At 46.1% G+C, this 6,000-nt stretch overlaps 1 long non-coding RNA gene across 1 annotated transcript in view; it reads left to right on the top strand.

Annotated features, from left to right (window-relative positions):
* Positions 1-2,427: 2,427 nt before the first annotated feature.
* Positions 2,428-6,000, top strand: part of LOC128330050 (uncharacterized) — an 89,994-nt gene continuing 86,421 nt past the window's right edge. Inside the window, exons 1-2 of the long non-coding RNA XR_008309933.1 lie at positions 2,428-2,511; positions 5,638-5,784. This is a non-coding gene — a long non-coding RNA (uncharacterized LOC128330050). The remainder of the gene's footprint in view (positions 2,512-5,637; positions 5,785-6,000) is intronic.

The following is a 6,000-nucleotide window of genomic DNA, read 5'->3' as shown; positions in this document are numbered from 1 at the left end:
TAACACTTCCCCAGAAGGAACAGGTACGCAGTCTGGGAGTGCTTCTGGATCCAAACCTCTCCCTGGTGTCCCAAGTTGAGGTGGTAGCCAGAGGCTCTTGCTATCAGTTTTGGCTGATATGCCAGATGCATGCGTTTCTTGAGATAAACAGTGGGATATATACTGGTAACCTGCAGACTTTACTGCAATGTGCTCTATGTGGAGCTGCCTATGTACATAGTCCGGAAACTGAAGTTGGTACAGAACATGGCAGCCAGGTGTCATCTCGGAGAGACCATATCACTCCTATACTAAAAAAATGACACTGCCTACCACTAAGTTTCCGGGCAAAATACAAGGTTCTGGTTAAAACCTATAAAGCCCTAAACAGCTTAGGCCCAGGGTATTTAAGATAGCATCTTCTCCGCTATGAGCCCCATTGCACATTGAGATCATTTGGAGCGGTTTGTCTGTGGTTGCCACCAGCTCATCTGGTGGCTACACAGGGACGGGCCTTCTCTGTTACTGCCCCAAGACTTTTGAATGTGCTCCCTGCTGAAATAAGAGCCTCCCCTTTTCTGACACCTTTAAAAAAAGTTGCTAAAGACTCTTTTTTTCACTCAAGCTTTTAAGTTTACTGTGGTGTTAAATTGCTTTAAGTGGTTTTCATTTTAATCTGTTTTATGTTGTTGTTAGCCACCCAGCGTTGGAAGTTTGGAGTGGTCTACACATTTGAAAAATACATAATAAATAAATGTCATATGCTTTCGTGGCTATTGCCTCAACCACTCTAATGTCACAGCTATTCTCTAGCTCCTTTGAGGGCTATAAGGAAACCATTGATTCTGCATTCCATAGGGCATGTTTGGATTAATGAAAGAGCAGTGAAGTATATGAATTTGAAAGGCTTTCAAACACTGGTGTTTCTCAATTGAATTGCCTTGGAGCCTTTTGCTCCAAGAGACAGACTTCCCTGGCTGCTTATTAATAATGTAGAATACTCATTTGTTTTGCACCAACAATTTATTTCTCATCACTCTAACAATATAACATTATCTAACTATTGGTAAAGCCACCTAATGGCACAGCGAGGAAATGACCTGATTATCAAGCCAGAGGTTGCCGGTTCGAATCCCCGCTGGTACTATATTGGGCAGCAGCGATATAGGAAGAAGCTGAAAGTCATCGTCTCATACTGCATGGGAGATGGCATTGGTCAACCCCTCCTGTATTCTACCAAAGACAACCACAGGGCTCTGTGGTCACCGGGAGTCGACACCAGCTCAACAGCATACATGACCTTTACCTTTAAATATTGGCAAAACACGATGAGGGGGTGGAGGAAGAACTGCATCTTCCTCTGCAGACAAGCATGATTTCCATTCTAAAGATGATCAAGCGAGATGGCCCCGGTGGAGCTGGAGACGGCCTGGCCATAGTGGATCTTTGAACTGATCTGGCAGAACTGATCTGATGGGAACTCTTCTGTCCTGTTCTGTGAGAAGACTTGGACTTGCCAAAGGAATGCAGCAACCTCTTGTACAGTGAGTGGGTTAAGAATTTGGAGGAGGAAATGTTTTTGGAAAGGAACAGAAAGCAAAGGGATTGGTTTCAGAAAAAAACACAAAGGGATTGATGGCAGAAAGAGATCCAAATAAAGCGGACGCCTCTGGGCTCTTAGCCATTTCAAGCGCCTCATCAAGACTGAGGGGGCAAATATCTGACCTGCCTTAAAATCTACAGGAATGTGCAGAATAGCCTGCCCCAGAGACCCTCGGCATTCCTTTGAGAGGCTCAACCATCCGTCCCATTTAAAAGTCACGTTTAACCCATTGTGCAACAGTATCCCAACAACAACACTCTTGCCAAGTGTGTGGAATGGGCTTTTGCAAGCATCTCCAAAGTGCACATGGCTCCTCAAAATGGCTGCGGATTCTCTAGCACAGCTAAATCCAAAGACAATCACGTTTGGCCCAAGTTCTGTGGAAATGACAGGGTTGCTGCTTTGATAAAGGGAGGAGACTTGTGGACTAGTGGGAGCAAGTATGAATTGTCCACTTTGCTAAGCAGGGTCCACCCTGGTTTGCATTTGAATGGGAGACTACATGTCTGAGTACTGTAAAATATTGCCCTTAGAGGATGTGGCCAGGCGCGTAACAATGATAGGGCAAGGGGAGACAGTTGTCTGGGGGCCCCACTGCCTGGAGGGGCACCCCAGAGGCACCTCATGTGACTCCCCATTGCCCCCTGCCCAGCCGCATAGCCTCTCACCCATTTGCCCTCTTCGCCGTCTCTCCTGCTTGTTCTGCTGGCCGCAATCGAAGCAGCAGGCAAGCTGCCAAGAGCTCCTTTTCTCCCGCCTCTCAGCTGATCGGCGGGTGGGCGGGGCTTCCACGGAGGCCTCGTGTAGGCCGCAGTGAAGCCTGAACTCGAGTAGGGCCCAAGCCAGCCAGGAAGGAAGAGGCAGCCAGAGTGTTCTCTGCAGCAGAAGACCCCTTGCTGCCCTGCTTAACCCAGACCAGCATTTGCCAGGTAGAGTGTGAACTCCTTTTTGTGGTTACCTTTCCCGCCCCCCCCCCCAATATATAGGGATCTGCTTGCCATAGGGCTTGGATATGGGGGGGGGGGAGGGACCGAGAAGTCTCTGAATATTTATTTTGAAACAGCTTGGAAAATTTGCTGACTTAAAAAAAACTATCCAAAAAGTCCTATAAGTGGCTTGTTTCATGGCAGAAAATTGCAAAAACTTCTGGAACAGTATTTTATTAATTTTATTTATTCATTCATTCATTTATAAATGCACTTATGTTCAAGTTGTTTTGCAGCCCAGAAGGTCTGAGTGAGAACTGTGAAGCATGTGTTGTGCTTTTATTTTATTTTATTTTTCTTGTGTGTGAACTGCTCCCCAATAACTTGCAGGGACTTCAGGGTAAATCTGGCCAACATGTGAATGCAGCACCTCCATTCCAGAGGAGATGTGTCTTAAAGGGCTTTAAAAGCCTCCTGTGAAAAACCTCCTGCAATCAAACTTGACTGAATTTGTTCAGAATTCTGAGAAAACAAACATAGGTTCACCCTGCATGGTTGAAAGTCTCCTTTGCTAATCTGCAGCGAGGGGCCCATTTTAATAATTCATCTTTCTAGTGTGTTCTAGGCATTAAAAGTAATACAAATGTATAGTACTCAATGTATATCACTATATATTGTGACGTGTGTGTGTGTATTCAGTGAAATGTATTTGCAGGCAGCATACTTATTTTGGAATATCAGACTTAAATCCTTGGGGGCCTGGGGTGTGCGGAGGCCCTGGACTTTGCGGGGGGGGGGCCATTTTAAAATCTTGTCTCTGGGCCCACTCCAACCTTGCTACGCCCCTGGATGTGGCCATAGATTAGTGCAAGAGAATCTGCATGCTTGCATGCAGAGAGTTCCAAATTCCCTCCCTGGCATCTCCAAGATAGGGCTGAGAGACTCTCCTGCAGCTGGCTATTTAGAGCTAATTTAGTGCTAAATTTGCCCCTTGGTTGGGCTGTGAATAAAGGAGTCCTGCTCTTAGAGTGGTTAATTGTAGGTGGCAGTGTGGAAAGTAGCAAAGCCCCCGCAAAGCACCCATGCCTCTTCTTCTCTTCAGTAGCTCCATCCAGTCTTCTATCAGCATTGCCTCCATAACTCCCCCTCATTGCAATCTCAACCCTCTCCTCCTCACCCCATGCGGGACTAGGCTAAGGAGATCAACTGAAGTGGGAAGGGGGTTGGAGTCTTGAGTGCCTATTTTCAGGTAGCATCTGTATACACACATTTCACACCGCTTGAAAATACAATGTATTTGGCCGTACACAGAGCCCCTCGGTTTAAATCCAGACCGGATTCAAACCAACCCGGCCTGGCTTCAGGTTTGGCTGAATCGGTCCCGGTTTGGCTGAGCCCAAAGCCAAGCCAGATCCATTTGTATCCGGTCCAGATTTGAACCAAGCCAGACAAATACATTGTATTTTCAAGCGGTGTGAGACGTGTATATGCAGGTCCTACCTGCAAACAGGCTCTCAAGACTCCAACCCTTCCTCCAGTTGACCTTCTTTGGTTCTCAAGCCGGTTCGTGGGCTGGCCTCTGCAGAGGCCTAAACCAGGCCGCAGCCTGCCCAGGCTGTCATTTGGGAAGCTGGCAGGGGGCTTGGAGGAACCAAGTGCTGACCCCCACTGTTTCTCCACCACTGCCTCCTCTAAAGGTACGGAGGCCGATGTAGGGCGCTTTCTTTAGCTAACCCCTCCACATGCTCATTTACTATTAGGATTAGGGATGCCCTTTATTTGTAAAGAGGAATCCTCAAGGATTCCCCTTTACAAGTATACCTGAGCCGGCCCGCAAGCTGGTTCTTTGAACTGGGGGCCAGTCCAGTTCAAATACCGACTGCCCAAACTGGGCTGTCCCGATGTCAAGCCCAGCTTGAAGCGAGCTGGCTCGCACATTATTATTATTATTATTATTACATTTATATCCCTGCTCTTCCTCCAAGGAGCCCAGAGCGGTGTACTACATACTTGAGTTTCTCCTCACAACAACCCTGTGGAAGTAGGTTAGGCTGAGAGAGGAGTGACTGGCCCAGAGTCACCCAGCAAGTATCATGGCTGAATGGGGATTTGAACTCGGGTCCCCCCAGTCCTAGTCCAGCACTCTAACCACTACACCATGCTGGCCCATTAGTTTACTTTCTTCTTACAAATATTCACAAACAGTACATACTTAAATTTTAAAAAGCAAGCCTGATTTCTCCCTTTCTCGCTATATAAACATTTCTGGGATTTGTTCTTGGGCTGCAGTCCTATGCACACAGTTACTTGAGAGTAAGCTCCAATGGGTTCATTAAGGCTTTATTTGGAATAAACTGTACAGAGGCTGCAGTTCCATGTAGCATTTACTTGAGAACATCATTTATCAGGTCTGAAAATTAAGCCATATAAATCACAAACCTGCCCAAATAACTTATGCTGAGGACCTCTCTTTTCAATACTACTACCACTCAATCCCCGCCCCCCCCTCAAGGTAAAACACAAAACAACCAACCAACAGCAAACAAAAACTGGCATAAGGACTATAAAGTGGTGAAGCTACTTGGCTATTTTGGACTGACCTGGTTTCCAAGCTTTGACTGTTAAGGTTGCCCATGAAGAGAAGGCAATAATCTCAGAATTATTAAAAATTAAAAACCAATATTGCTGCATTAAAGACTGTTAATGGAACTGCCCTGGAGTGTTTGGTCAGCACCCCAATGTTTGGGCTTTGTGGGGGAATTAGCTCTTAAGGGGGTCAGTTCCACCAGTTTTGATTTGTGCAAACATTTGGACTCAAGAAATGATTGGACTGAGACAAGGTGATAGTTTCAAAAATAAAAAGAAGATATTTATTGTCGGAGGGGGATACATCGAAGAGAGAATTATGTAGTTAAGGCACTATTACTATCAAAAATACATTTACTGCCTGGGAAATGCCAATGGTAAACCCCTACCAAAGACAACCACAGGGCTCTGTGGTCACCAGGAGTTGACACCAACTAGATGGCACACTTTACCTTAGTTAACTCTGCAGTCTGCTTAGCTGGGGCTCCCACATAGGGAGGAAGCGTGCATCTTGATCCCCATTCCAATTTGCTTTGTTTGCAGCCAAATCAAGGGGTGACTAGCCCATTGACCTGTTCCCCATGTGTATATCCAAAGTACAATCTCCAAGCCTGGAGAGGCAACTGCAAACTCCTGGGAGCCTCGCAGAATAAGCATAGCTGGTGACGAGAAACACACATTTCAAACAGGGTAAGTCTGAAATTGTCCAGTTAGTAATTTCAGTTAAAATGCCTTGGGATGTTGTTGTTGTTGTTTTTTTTTTGGGGGGGGGGTGTTTGGAAGTTACAACCTGCTCTCTTTCTTTCACCATCAAGAGAAGTGAGAGACTAAGAGAAAGATAGAGGAGCTAACAACAGGCTTTGCTTAAACTCCCATAACAAGAGGGAAGGCGGAGGGCTATTTGCT

Source organism: Hemicordylus capensis, chromosome 6, assembly GCF_027244095.1.
Source record: "Hemicordylus capensis ecotype Gifberg chromosome 6, rHemCap1.1.pri, whole genome shotgun sequence".
NCBI classification, from domain to species: Eukaryota; Metazoa; Chordata; class Lepidosauria; order Squamata; family Cordylidae; genus Hemicordylus; species Hemicordylus capensis.
The sequence above is the reverse complement of the archived record's forward strand: the minus strand, read 5'-3'. Positions and strand labels throughout refer to the sequence as shown.